Raw genomic sequence first — 13438 nt, forward strand, 5'->3', positions numbered from 1 at the left:
TATAATTTAAGGGTCTTGATTAATGATTAATCTTACTATTAATACTTTATTCAAATGCCAGCTCATACAGAAGAGTCATGACTTGAAACACACTCAGGCCTTCAACTCTTAAATTTCCCAAGGAAAAAGACAGTAATATAAATAGCAACTGAAAACACATAATGTGCTGTATATGCTTATGAAATTCATACTTGTGGAACAAATAGTAATGTAAAAAGTTCCTCTCTGTCACATGAGACAATGGAAGCCTGGTTGTTTTTTTAAATACAATTCAGGATATTTGAAGCTCAATCTACCATTTTTAATTATACCCACAAGGCTAATGGAAGCCTTATAAACCTTAATACAAACAAGTTCAGACTCTGGAAAACCGGCAATATCTTATTAATGGTCCATCCAACTAGAAAACCATAGAATTTTGCACTACTTTCAAGACAGTGTGGCTCAGAACCAACAAGCTATGTACAGAACATTAAAGAAATTAAAATGTAATGTTATAAAAGCTTAAATTATATTTCAAAGGTGAAAAGACTTTTCTGCATAATAAAAATCTATTAGCAATGTAATAGGAATAGTGATGATGAGGATGTGGATAACAATGATGGTGGGGTAACTGTGATGGCGTGGTGTGTGTGTGTGTGAGGAGGGGGGAGGGAGAGAGGGAGGGAGGGAGGGAGGGAGAGGGAGAGGGAGAGGGAGAGGAGAGGGAGAGAGAGAGAGAGAGAGAGAGAGAGAGAGAGAAATGTTTTCTAATTTTTTTAGTAAACTTACACATAAATTGTCAGCTATTCCCAATTATAGCAAGTAGAAAAGTTTTGCACCAAAACAAAAAACAAATTAAAAAAACCACAAAACCTCTAAAAAAACTCACAACAGACATATTACTATCATAGAAGGCTGATTTACTCATTCTTTCCCTTTGAAAGATCCCTTTCAAACCCCATAGCTTCCATAAGTTGCCTAGAACAGACCATCCTATGTCCTTGGGCATGGGGCAAAACTGGAAATTACAAAGTGATCAGAGAACTGATGGTGATATCATCCAATCTCATTTTCTGTCACAATTGTTTTTGTTTTCTTGAAACAACTGCAGGAAGTTCAATTTTTTCCAAACTGAACCTCCTATTAACTTTTTTTTTTTTGCCTTGCAAGAGACGACTTCCCAGTGGCATTGAAAAAGATTATGGTCTGCCTATTTCTGAAAAAGCCATGACCAGATCCAATGGTGATCGGCAACCTCCAATCCCACTTTGTTGACGAGAGAGAGCAGACAGAAGTTAAACCCTAATATGTTTAGAGCTGCAATATTTAACTTTTATTTTTGTTGCTTCTTATGTTTGGCTTGTGTTTTTATTTTATGTAAACTGAGCATTGAACTGTACAATGTTTTTTACTATAATTCTTAATATATAAATTTAAGAGGATTAAAAAAATTGACAAGATATGTAAAGCAAGCAACAGTGTATTCACCACAATTTTCTCTGATGAAATATAAAAACAATCATGACAAAATTCTACAGTAAAGGTCAACAATAGAAATTTCAGACAATCTCAGAGTATATTCATTAATTGGCAGAGACATGGTTAACAAAGTAAGCATGGCAACAGACCAGCCAATGGGAGCTGACAGCCTGGGTGTGGTTTGGCTCTGTGTGCTTTGCTGAAAATTGAAAGTGAAATTAGACTTGCTTGCTTGCTAAGAAACTGGGTTCTGCTCTGAGCTGCTTCTGCTTGTGTCTTTTGCTTATGTTACGATGAAAGAATCTACAAATGGTATTGTAAACTTTACCCATATTAATATGTTTATAAAGAAGTTAATTATCATGCTAAATCAGTCTCTGTGTTTTCTGGACTTGAATTTCTGCTGCAAACTCTAACAGAAGAGGAATCTGTAAACAGAACAAAAAACTGAAGAGCACAGTTCTTCTGCAGTTACAAATAAAAGCCAAAAGAGACAAAGGTACTACTCTTTTAAAATCACATTGAATGTAAATTCATTGAAAATTATTATTTTTTAAATGTAAATGCCTGTGGCTGTCCATTTGTTACAGCTCTTTAAACAGAACAGCTTGACAGTGCTGAATTGAGCAAGACCTTATGTTTGCTGAAATGTGGTGCTAATTGTTGACTCTCGATGAAATCAGGAGGCAGTTATACAAATTGTACTTTTCTATTCTTCTAGCATCCTCTTTTCTCTAAACCATGTTTAGTTTTCTAGTCAGCTGCTCTTTGACATTACAAACCCAGTGTACTGTGTTTTTCGGCCCTATGTCATATTTTCAATTTCAGATTAAATTCATTCACCTTTGGTATCAAAAACAGCTGAAATAAATATAGGAAAACCAACTGATTCTTAACTTATCTTAGATAAGGGTACTTCTGATCATTCAAAGGGAACTCTGTTGCATGTTATTCTGGGTATACATGTAATGAATAAATAAATACTTTGTCTAGAATTAGCTTGCAGTTCTCTGTGTAACATGCAATAAATCAGGTATTTTCACAATGTGGGAGAAGGAACCAATTTTTAAACAGCCAGATCATACAGAATTGCTTCAGCCCTAACACATGTTCTAAAAAAAGAAATCAAGGACCCAATCAGGAAGAAAGAGAAAGAAAAAAATTGCTATGCTTAATTGCCACAGATACACACACTATTTTTCTAGTCTTGAATACACTGAAGCTCCCCACAACTATATTTTACTATAAACACACACTCCAATAGTAGATTACTCTGCAGGACTGCCCAACATTAGGATGCTGTAGTGTATGCCATAAAAATAATTCAGAAAGTGTCAATAATTGAGATTTAACAAACAGGAGAGAGATGCTGTGTTCACACAATGCCTGTATGATTTTCAAAGTGTGCACAGCTTTCTTAAACTCCACAACTGCTTTCCCACAAATGGATCCAGTGTTATTCAGGAATGTACAGAACTTACAGTGTTATTCAGGAACTTACAGAATACAGAACAGGCATTCGTTGATTAAAAATACATATAAGCAGGAACATATTTTTCTTAAACAAGCAAAAAACATATTGCCTTTCCTTAATCTTTTAATTTTTGGAAGTACTAAAAACTTCCCAAAGAGCTAGAAAATAGCTCTTTGTCTTTTATGGTTAATTAATCTGGAAATTATGAACTATTGGATCTGGGATCCCTCACTTTTAGGCTTCCATGGATGCATTTCCTTTGTCCACAAGCATTTTTCCATAGATACAGACAGACCAATTTGGAGGCTTTTTTGGGTTGGATAATAATCTATATTCAAATGGTTTAGTAGCGAAAACAATCATTCAGATTCAACCCCAAAATATTAAGTAATAATGACGCAAGATATGACTCAGAAACATTTTGAGTCTTTTCACGAACAATTGCCTTTTTAACAAAACATTAACAATTCTCCAACGGTTAAAATGTAGTTACCTATTCTCTAAAGACAAACCTTTCTTTCTAATCAATGCCAGTGTTCCGTCAAACTGTCCTGTGTTAAATACCAGAATAGTTGTTCATTGGCATCTTAGATTTTTTTAACATGGACACAGTTGGACACATAGTAGCACCATGTTTGAAAAATGCCTAATAAGAAAAATGGCATGTTAGACTTTTAAAGCAGGTGTCAGCCTTTAGGCACACTGTTCTATAAAAGCATTAAGCTGAACCTACAGCAACTTCAGAAAATATTTTAAAGCAGGTAAAGATGCAATACAACTTCTGCTGTAGCATCATATAATGAAGGAACAGTAATATTTTTTAGAGCCCTACTTTATTTTCTGTAGCAATGCTGGGTTTTTTTTTACAAGCAGGAAAAAGCTGATACTTGCACTCCTAAATAAGATGTCTTGTAAGTCTTCAGGGGATTTTTCTTCACCTGGTCAATCAGAGGTCAGAATAGTATATTGCCATAAGGGAGATACATTGTCACAGAGCAAACAAAAGATGCTACAGGAGTCAAACCTCCCCTAAGACCTTGAGGAACATGTTTTTAATGACATTCTAAACATCATCAGAGTCACAGTAATATGGGTTTCTGCAGGGATGCTGTTTTAGAGGATCTATGACAGATATCTGCTGTGGGATGGCCTCCTCCCATCTGGGTCCTGTTCTCAGAGCTACATGGTAATTTATACTGAGACTTCCAAAGAGCCCAGGCATGTCAGTGGAGTGGATTATTTCTTCCTGTTTCCCATGTTCTTCAGAATATCAATCTTATGAAATGTAGGCTTCATGATTGGTATGCCCATTAGTACACAAAAAAAGGCTCCACAAAACTTGTGTGGTGGCTCCCTCTCCCATCACATACAAGTGCTGACTTTTATTGTGGCATTTTTCTTCCTCCATGGGTGGGTGCATAGATAAATGATAGATCGATAGAGATAGATAGATAGACAGACAGACAGACATTTTTATCTATAAGAATATTAACTACTATGGCCACAGCTTTTGGAAATCATTACAATGATTTTCAGTATTTAGATCAGTATTAACAGAATGCTACTTGGGTTGCTGAGTGTGTATGCCAAGTGAGATGTGAGACACACTGAGAGGGGCTTCAGAGAAACTCTAAGCACTTCCTCCTCTGAAACACGATGGAGGTCCTGCAAATTTGGTTTCTGTAATGGAAAGAAATATAGTCTCAGAGCTGTCAAACCAAAGTTGCATACCACAGAAAAGTCATCTGACTAGACCAGACACATGGCTGTAGATGAAAGGAAGTGTTTAATAGATGAGTTTGTGCATGTCTACATGCGTTTCCCCAGCTTGCAAGAGGAGCAAGCAGCCTGTAGGCAAGCAGGTTTGAGAGAGGAATAATGCATTAAAGAGAGAAAGGGAAGGGCAACTGGCAATTACTATTTACTGTTTTAGTAACATTTGTTAGCAATAATGTTATTTATTTTGATCCTTACCATGACTCACTGTATCTTTCCACTTCTTTTTTGTACTACCATTTGTTCCATCTGCCCTACCTATGATTGAAGATTAGTATGAAGTTTTGGTGATCTCTTGTGTTAGTTGTATTACTGTTAGCATATTGATTTGTTTCATGTAATTTATTATATTTTATGTTACCTTTTACTTTTATTAATAATTATCAGTTTATGTATGTTTACAGGAGTGTTCTCTGGCCTAAAGGTTTTGATTTGATTTGTTCCTTAGAGAACTGATATCAACCATCTGCAAAGAGATGTCAGGGAAGAGACTGCTTAAACTCTTACTCCCATCCCACTACATATTCCTAGACTTTTGGTTGGTTTTCCTGCTCGTAGGTAACACTGGGTAAGAGGCAAAAGGCAGAAATCCTTATCACTGCGCTGAAGATAATCTGTATTTCATTCCGTGCTGGAAGAGGCCAGTTATGTATATATGAATGAGCATAAGGTTGAAAAAATAAAACTTAACTTTCATGAGAGTAAGTTTTGAATTATAAGTCAATGTATATGCTGAATAATAGAAGAGTTCTCCACACTGTGGAAATCATAGAACACAAATATCATTAGATAGCCCCTTTGTACTAACTTGAAGATCATAGTCTGATATTTTTCAATACGCTATCAGATTTCTTCCTGTTTTACATCACTTTGATAACCACTATAATATACAGTACATATTTGTTAACATGATCACTAATATTAATCATATGCTGCCTTTCAGTGGCAGCTTGATTTTGCTGGGTTTTTGGTTGAGAACATAAAAAGCTTTGGTAGTTAATTAATGAGTTTTTACAAACTCCCCTGAGAAAAGAGCTGCAACTCCTGCAACTCAGGAGGACATGTCTTTCTTCACTCTATATCAAACAGACACTCTATATCAGGAAAGAGAAGGAGGCAAGCAATTCAATCTCTAAAATATTTGCATAGCCAGAGTCCCTATCTCTATATACAAAACCTAAGCAGTGAAGCTAACTCAGAAATCAGAAATCAAACATCTTCCATTTTCCAGAAAGTGGTGTCCTCAGTAAGCAAGGGATTTTTTTAAAGCAATGGTGCAAATAATTCTATCAGATTTAAAACAGCTATTAAGCCAGCAAGTCAGTAGGTTTAATATTTGACTAAAATTCAACCAATTCAATAGTTAAGTATGGTTTTAAAAAATCCTGTATTTTAAAATAGCTTACTTTTTCTAAAAACCTAAAAAAGTACATTTTAATCTTGTTGGTAATTATGAAAATATTTATAAAATAATGAAATTATTTTTTGTTTATAAAAAATGTAAAAGTGAATGATTATATATAGACTTTAGCATGAAATTTGAGGATCATTGATGACACCAACCTTTTTTAAAAAAAGTTGTTCCACTTGTAAATTAATGTGCTAAGTAGGCAACCAGCCAATCCTTTAACTTTTATTAGGATCAAGGCTTCTTCGAGTACTTCACAGTATTGAACTACTGCCACATTACAGGTTATTCAATAATGTTTGATTTGTCATTTGACCAATGTGTCAAGTAAGACCTAAACTACTTTAGCCTCAATATATTGTATGTAGAACTTTTTTTTTTCAGTCAGGGGTTAGCTAGATTTTATATCAACAAGAGCAGATGTTGGTTACAAAAAATAAGGACACCATTCCAAGTGAGCTGAGGGAAAAGTTGTAAATGTGGCAGCTGGATATTCCCTCTTCCTACATTAGAAATTAATTTTTCTCTATACATTTCTAAAAGATATATTATTAAATATGAAAATTGGCAACATATCTTTTTAGTTGATGGGCACACATATTTTTAAGTACCTTAGTCATACTATCATAAATTGCCTGAAGATATTGTAGAGCTCTGTTCTCATTTCTTTTTTAATTGCTTCCCACACCATTGAGAACAGCAGCTGATGTGAGGGAATATAAACACATTTTAATTTTTTTTAAAGTGGTAGAGAAGCATAAGATAATGTTTAGTATACAGCACTTCTAAAGCCTTCCTATGTTTTACAGGAAGGCGGTCTTAAAACTAGCAGCAAAACAGGGCAGGCAGGACATATTGTAGCTATTGAAATAGACTTTAAGGCAGATAGAACTTGGCTTCTTATTTTATAAGAAACAGAAATACAAAAACAAATAGTCCTTTTAGAAGAGATGTGTAGTTTCTATGGTTTTTAAAAAATCTTACTAACAAGAAATCTTTAATATTGCGGGTCTTCTGGTTTGAGTTCCTTCGGCAACAGACAGAAATCCACGATCGTGTGCGGTTTCAGTCCGGGCTCGCCACTGGAGCACCCCGACCCGGCTGGTTTCGGGGCTAAGCCACCCTGTAGAGGTGGTGAAGAAGGGGGAGACTGCCAGCAGGGTTGAGTAGAGCCACATCTCTCCTCCTCAGCTGGCCATTACTCCCTTTCCCAAAGGCGGTTGCAGCGGTGGTCAGAAATGGCCACCACAAAGAAGAACTCGACCGGAAAAAAATGTGCAGGAGGAAGACAAGAAGTGAAAGTTTTGGCTGGCCGGGTTAAATTGCAAAAGCAACAACTAAGGTACCCTGGAATTTAAACTTACAAAAAAATAACATCGCTCCCAAAGAAGAGTCGGAAGCAGCGAAGGAAAGTGAAAAGGGAAAGGTTTGGGTTTTTTTTTCTTCTTTTCTCCCTTTCCCTATACTGACAACTAAGAGACTTAAATAAGAAATCGGAAAAATCTGCTTTGACATCAACAGGCAATTAAGCTGAAAATAAAACAAAATGTCAAGGGGATAATAAAGATTTCTGGACACTAAATTTTTTTTTCATAAGCAGGAAGCGAGAGAAAAAGAATAAAAGTAGGATCTGGAAAGAGGGAGGAGACTGCCTGGAATTAAAAAGAATCTACAGTAAAACTTCAACAAGACTTCCAAAAGATACATTTTAACTGAAACTTTGTAACTAAACAGTAGAACCACAGGAAGAGAAAGTGAAAAAAAAAAAGAGTAAAAAGAAACAGCTTGCGTGTATTTAGATTACTTGGTGATCTTTGGATTCTTGGTTATTGCATTTGAATGACTAAAATTAATCGGGTGGTTGTTTAAAAATTTACACAATGGCACCACTTCTGGATGAATTGAAAATGGAACTTAAAAAGTACAAAGAACATGCACAAGAAGGGAAGGATTCTTTTGGCTTCGTTTTTCAATTCTTAGAAATGGAGATTTGGAACTATGAGAAACAACAAGAAACGTCTGCAAAACAAGAAGACTGGGACAAAGAAGAAGCCATCTTTAATGAACAAGTAATTCTATGTGGGGAAGAAAAAGGAAAGGGGGGGGAAGAGAATGGAGAATTTAAGACTTAAAAAAACAACCAAAGAAAAGAAAAATAATTCAAAAAATAAGTATAATACTGGAAAGCAACAGAAGTGGGGAATACAGAAGAGAGAAATAGAGGTAGAGAGACAAGGGGGTAAAAAAAGGAGAGAGAAGAAGATAGGGAAGAAGGAAAGGAAAAGAAGTTACAAAGGACCGGAACAAAATATAGAGAAACAGGACCTATTTAGAGATAATGGGTGAAATTTAACTGAAAAAGGGATTCTGTAAAGGTACATAAGATTGTATTGTTATATTAGTAATAGAAATTGGAAACAATGTATGATTAAAATGAGGGATAAAATAGTTAGTGTAATTTAGTGAAATGTTTGTTAATAAAAGAAGTGAAATAAAATAAATGAGAAAATTGAATTTGGAAGGGACGGGAACATTTTAATTAGTTAATGTTTTATAAAATATAAGTGAAGGGGGGGATTAATTATGGAAAGCTTATAATTGTTCCCATAGAAGTATGATATTTAATTGAAAAGTAATGTTAAAGAAGTTAAGATTTTAATGAATATTAATATTAATGATAGAACGGAATTGGAATGGAATGTGTTGTTTTAATTACATACATTTATAATTTTTTCTTTTTTTAAGAATATAGTGTATATTTTAAGAATGTACCAAGCAGAATCCGAATGGAAGTTATGTATTATATTGAATGTTATAACTTTAGGGTATATATTGAAGCCTAAATAAGAGTTAAATGGATAAACTTAAAAGATATAAAGGCGTCATACTCCAAACAGTAACTACAGGAGAAACTTTGTTTAATGAGAAAAGATAATCGATAATTGAAACAGGACAGACAACAAATATAAATATAATGATTGGAATTGAGATGAGATAATTAAAATAAAATTGAGAAAATTAAAAGAGGGGAGAAGCTATGCAGAAAATGTAAAATAGTAATAAGATATGGAACAGAACATAAAAATGAGCATGAAATTGAATTTGTGTCTGTACGTAGAAATGTAACCCGGGATTACGCTACTTTCAAAAAAGATGTTTTATTTGTATATATTTTTTTGTGTGAAAACTCAAATAAAATTTACAAAAAAAAAAAAATCCTTAATATTGCAAATAGTTTTGGGTAATATAGTGCCCTGCTGAGTGCCCTTACTTGGCATTCTGGGTTTTAAAATGGTCAAAAAGATACATTCACGGGTGACTTGCCCATTTGTCACAAGGGGAACAAAAATGTCTTTATGTGGTGGCCCAGAAAATAAAGACATTATTCTTCTTGTTTTCTCCTTTCTGCTGTTCATCTGAGACCAGTTAATAAACAAAAATATATATATTAATACTACTACATAGCATAACCCTCATAGCAAGATGGTTGCTTTTTTACACTGTTATCATGAACATTTTCATTTCAATAGAATTCACCATTGTAGTACTTACCCTCAGTTCCAGAGCTCTTATAATTGTATATTGGTCCCAAAGGGGATATTGAAAGAACTTTACAATTTGAAAATTGTGTACATTTCAAAGCTTTGTTTCATGTTTTTCAGATGCTTATTAATGTGCAATAGAGTCTATCCTTATATCCTATGCCTTCTGAATTTGTTCATGGGACTTTATAGTTTGCTTTATCAAACACTATTTAAAGTCCAGCTCTATACCAAAAAATGAAAATTGATGTGCAGTATGTTCTTGAGGACAGCAACATCCCCCACCCTACGGTAGAGAATTAAAAAAAAAAAATAGAGGTAACCAGCTTTGTTGGATTTATTGGCAGATTTCAAATTTGCACACACAAGCACTTTTATACAATAGTTGCCATGGGAATTGCCTATTAACAAAATAGTTGGCCATGTTGAGTCAAATGTTTTCATTTACCTGAAGACAAATTGGTGAAGTATTTTTCTGCTTCCCTCTCTGGTCACCCACAATGTTTCTCATCTTCTTTGCTTACCTTTCCATTGTTTCTGGACAAATGCTGGCATATTTCTAAACAAGAACAAGGTGGTAGCAGCCCTTTTTTCATTTCTTAAGAATGCCTAAGGGTCTTATATGTTATGCAACATGCTTGCTGTCCTGTTTTTTATTATTATTATTAAAAAATTTAAATACAGTGGGAGAACGTTTATGGTAAAGACCAAAGGATGTATCTGTAGGTACATTGCTATGTTCAGGCACTGTACTGTCTAACCATGTATATAAATTATAGTGCTGTCATTTACAACCCAACCTTTTTAAAAGGCTACAAAATTGTTCTAAATTGGCCCATAAAGTTCTCATCTTATCAACGTTATACATTTTATTTATTACGCTGTTGGTGCATTCTACTTTATGTCTTAACAGGTTTTCTGTAATTTACTTTAAGTTGATAAAGAATGACTATCACAGCCATATATTTTGCTAATTCTCCTTGTACGTGATATTGTGTGGGCCATATAACATTTCTTGGTAAAAGTTCCTATCTTTATAACTTCTGTAGAAGCCCAGCCCGAAGGATGTGCCAATGGTCTGAAATTTATTGGATTAAGTAACAAATATTTTAAAAATACACAAATCACTTCTGGCTGGCAAATGAAGGCAACATATTCTTGAATCACTTAAGAATAGCCCTAATTTATCTTGCTATTTAAACTTCTTTTCTTTCCATCAAGACTAAAGAATAATTACAGTAATGCAGACTTAATTTATACTAATATAAATAACACCACACAGACTTCAGAACTGGCATTAAAACATTGTGCAATTTCTGACAAATTGTATTTCAAAGAAAATATATAATAGCTTTTTGGGTTACCCTAATTTATAAGCCATTATGCCTTTGATTGGCATCTTGAAATGGCCCCATCTATAGTTTCCATAACAAAAGAGCTTAATATACTGAAGGCAATGATGTAAACTTTCATTGAAAAATATAGTGCCATCGTTATAGCGTTCATGAAAGTATTGATGTCTTTAAATGGACAACTGCTTTCTCTACTATCTCAAATCGTATTACTTAAATTAAATACAGCATATTGGGCCGTTCAACATGCACCTTAATAATTTGAACTGCAAACTGGGAGAAGCAAACTGGAAAAAGTGAGAGATTCTTGCAAAAGAAAAACCTGTTTCAAACTAACAAGCAATTAATAAAGGGTAGCTCTGCTGCATTCCCACCACATAATTGATCTGCTGTTCTTCTGAAGTAAACATTCCCCCCTTGAGATGGCATACAATTAAGCAGGCCAAGGTCCAAAACAGAGCAGCTAACAACACACAAAGTCCATCAAACAAAAACATAGCTATGAGCCTGTCACTCCATGTTGCTTGCTTGCTTGTGAATATACACGAATATTTTAAAATAATTTTATTCCCCAAATCGGTGTCATATGAGACACTTATTATGAGACAGTTACTCAAAACTGGGGGAGGAATATCTAACCTAACCTACCTATCTTGCACCCATTCATCTCTTGGAGGCCTCAAGAAATGGATGGTATGAAGGAGGATGTCCTAAGCACTTGTTTCCCTGCTTTTCTGCATTTGTGTAATATATATGTTTTGGGTTAAAACTGACCCTCTTTAAACAACTGCTGTTAGCTGTTTAGCTGCTCATATGGTCTCCACATACAATACCGGATAAAGGAGTTTTGCATCTAATATTAAAGCTGTAACAAGAAACTATTGAAATAATGAAAGTGTCTTGACATATTCATATCACTTTTATACATAATATAATTGATCTCCCATAAGAACAAATTTTATTTTCCCAAGGAATTCTAACAAACTTGCAAAGAATTTCTAAAAATCAAAACAAAATAGATGGTGGTTGAGACATCCTGTTTCCTTATGTTATCATTTTGCACTACCTAGGGGAAGTACATATCTCATTACTAAGATAACACTGAAGAGTTTAAAACTTTGAACTCTAAATATCCAGGGAGAGATTATATACTGCACAATTGCATTATTCTTTTTAACAAGGGGAGAAAAGATGTGCAGACCATAATCAAAATAGAATTTTTGTAATAAATGGGCAGCAGCATATTTTGTAAGTAGGTTGTATATATGAAGAAGCCCCAATATTGAGATTAATAAGCTGCCACATTTCAAGGAAGGCTAAGGAAACTGCTAAATTAAAGTGCAGTGCAACGTGAAACATTATGGTCATCTGGGAACAGAATGTCAATTCAATACGTCGAAGCCATAAAGCAAAATTTCAGGTGAAAGGGTTCAGTTGTTTCTCTGCTTCTTTGATGAAAATATATAGGTTGAAATTGTCCCAAAAAGAGGAGAGGAATTATGGATCAAAAATTGGCTGACATAAGTTTAGTGATTCATAGAAAAAATATATTTCTTAAGTTTATTGACATTTGTTAAAGTAGAAAGAGGTAGCAGTATATCTTGTTTTTTTATTCTTAGAAAAAAATAGAGGGAGAAATCTATCTGGGATGACATTCACAAAACCCAAACAACACAATGAGGATTGTTTCTTATCTAGGTTTGTTTGCTTGTTATTAAATATATTGTTCTGTGAAAAACAGTTTTGCTATTTTATAAAAGTGATCAATCTATTAATATCCAATTTCATTTCAAACTTTGAAAAAATAAATAAAGGATGGGCGTTTGCCATTCAGCAAATATGAGTATGTGACAAATTCAGGAAGTATAGACAGAAGGAAGAGGAAGAAAGGACTGTAAGTTGGCATGAGTGTCAATACTTTTTGAACCAAGATTATACTGTATACACAGCATCATTGCAATAGAGGGATGACATATTTTTTCTGCCTGTACAAAGTTAGAAAGTAGCAGTGAATACATTCATTTTCTCTTTCCTTTCTCGGGGCATCATTGTCCTATTACATCAGCCTGTCCCACCCAATTGCAGGAAATACGACTTCAGCAACAGAGTGGTCAACGTCTGGAATACTCTACCCGACTCTGTAGTCTCTTCCCCAAACCCCAAAAACTTTAACCTTAGACTGTCTACTATTGACCTCACCCTTTTCCTAAGAGGTCTGTAGGGGTGTGCATAAGCGCACCAACGTGCCTACCGTCCCTGTCCTATTGTTTCTCTTATTCTTTTATTTTTCTTATATGTACCCATTTCATGTATTCACAACTATGTATACGCTTATACTTATTATCTTGTAAACAATTGGCAAATCAAATAAATCAAATAAATAAATAAATAAATCAGGAGGGGAAAATGTCATGAATACTGTCTA

General features: G+C 34.4%; 1 protein-coding gene and 1 long non-coding RNA gene across 6 annotated transcripts in view; one reads left to right on the forward strand and one right to left on the reverse strand.

The window, feature by feature from the left end:
• Window positions 1–13438, reverse strand: part of TENM2 (teneurin transmembrane protein 2) — a 1019238-nt gene that overhangs the window by 288788 nt on the left and 717012 nt on the right. The gene's annotated exons all lie outside the window — the stretch shown is intronic.
• The window catches only part of LOC148132134 (uncharacterized), a 51560-nt gene continuing 39737 nt past the window's right edge, over window positions 1616–13438 (forward strand). For both annotated transcript variants that reach the window (XR_015747626.1, XR_015747627.1), the window contains exon 1: window positions 1616–1960. This is a non-coding gene — a long non-coding RNA (uncharacterized LOC148132134). The remainder of the gene's footprint in view (window positions 1961–13438) is intronic.

Source organism: Notechis scutatus, chromosome 2 (genome assembly GCF_049901735.1).
Source record: "Notechis scutatus isolate UNSWTSFEM ecotype Mainland chromosome 2, rNotScu1.2, whole genome shotgun sequence".
NCBI classification, from domain to species: domain Eukaryota; kingdom Metazoa; phylum Chordata; class Lepidosauria; order Squamata; family Elapidae; genus Notechis; species Notechis scutatus.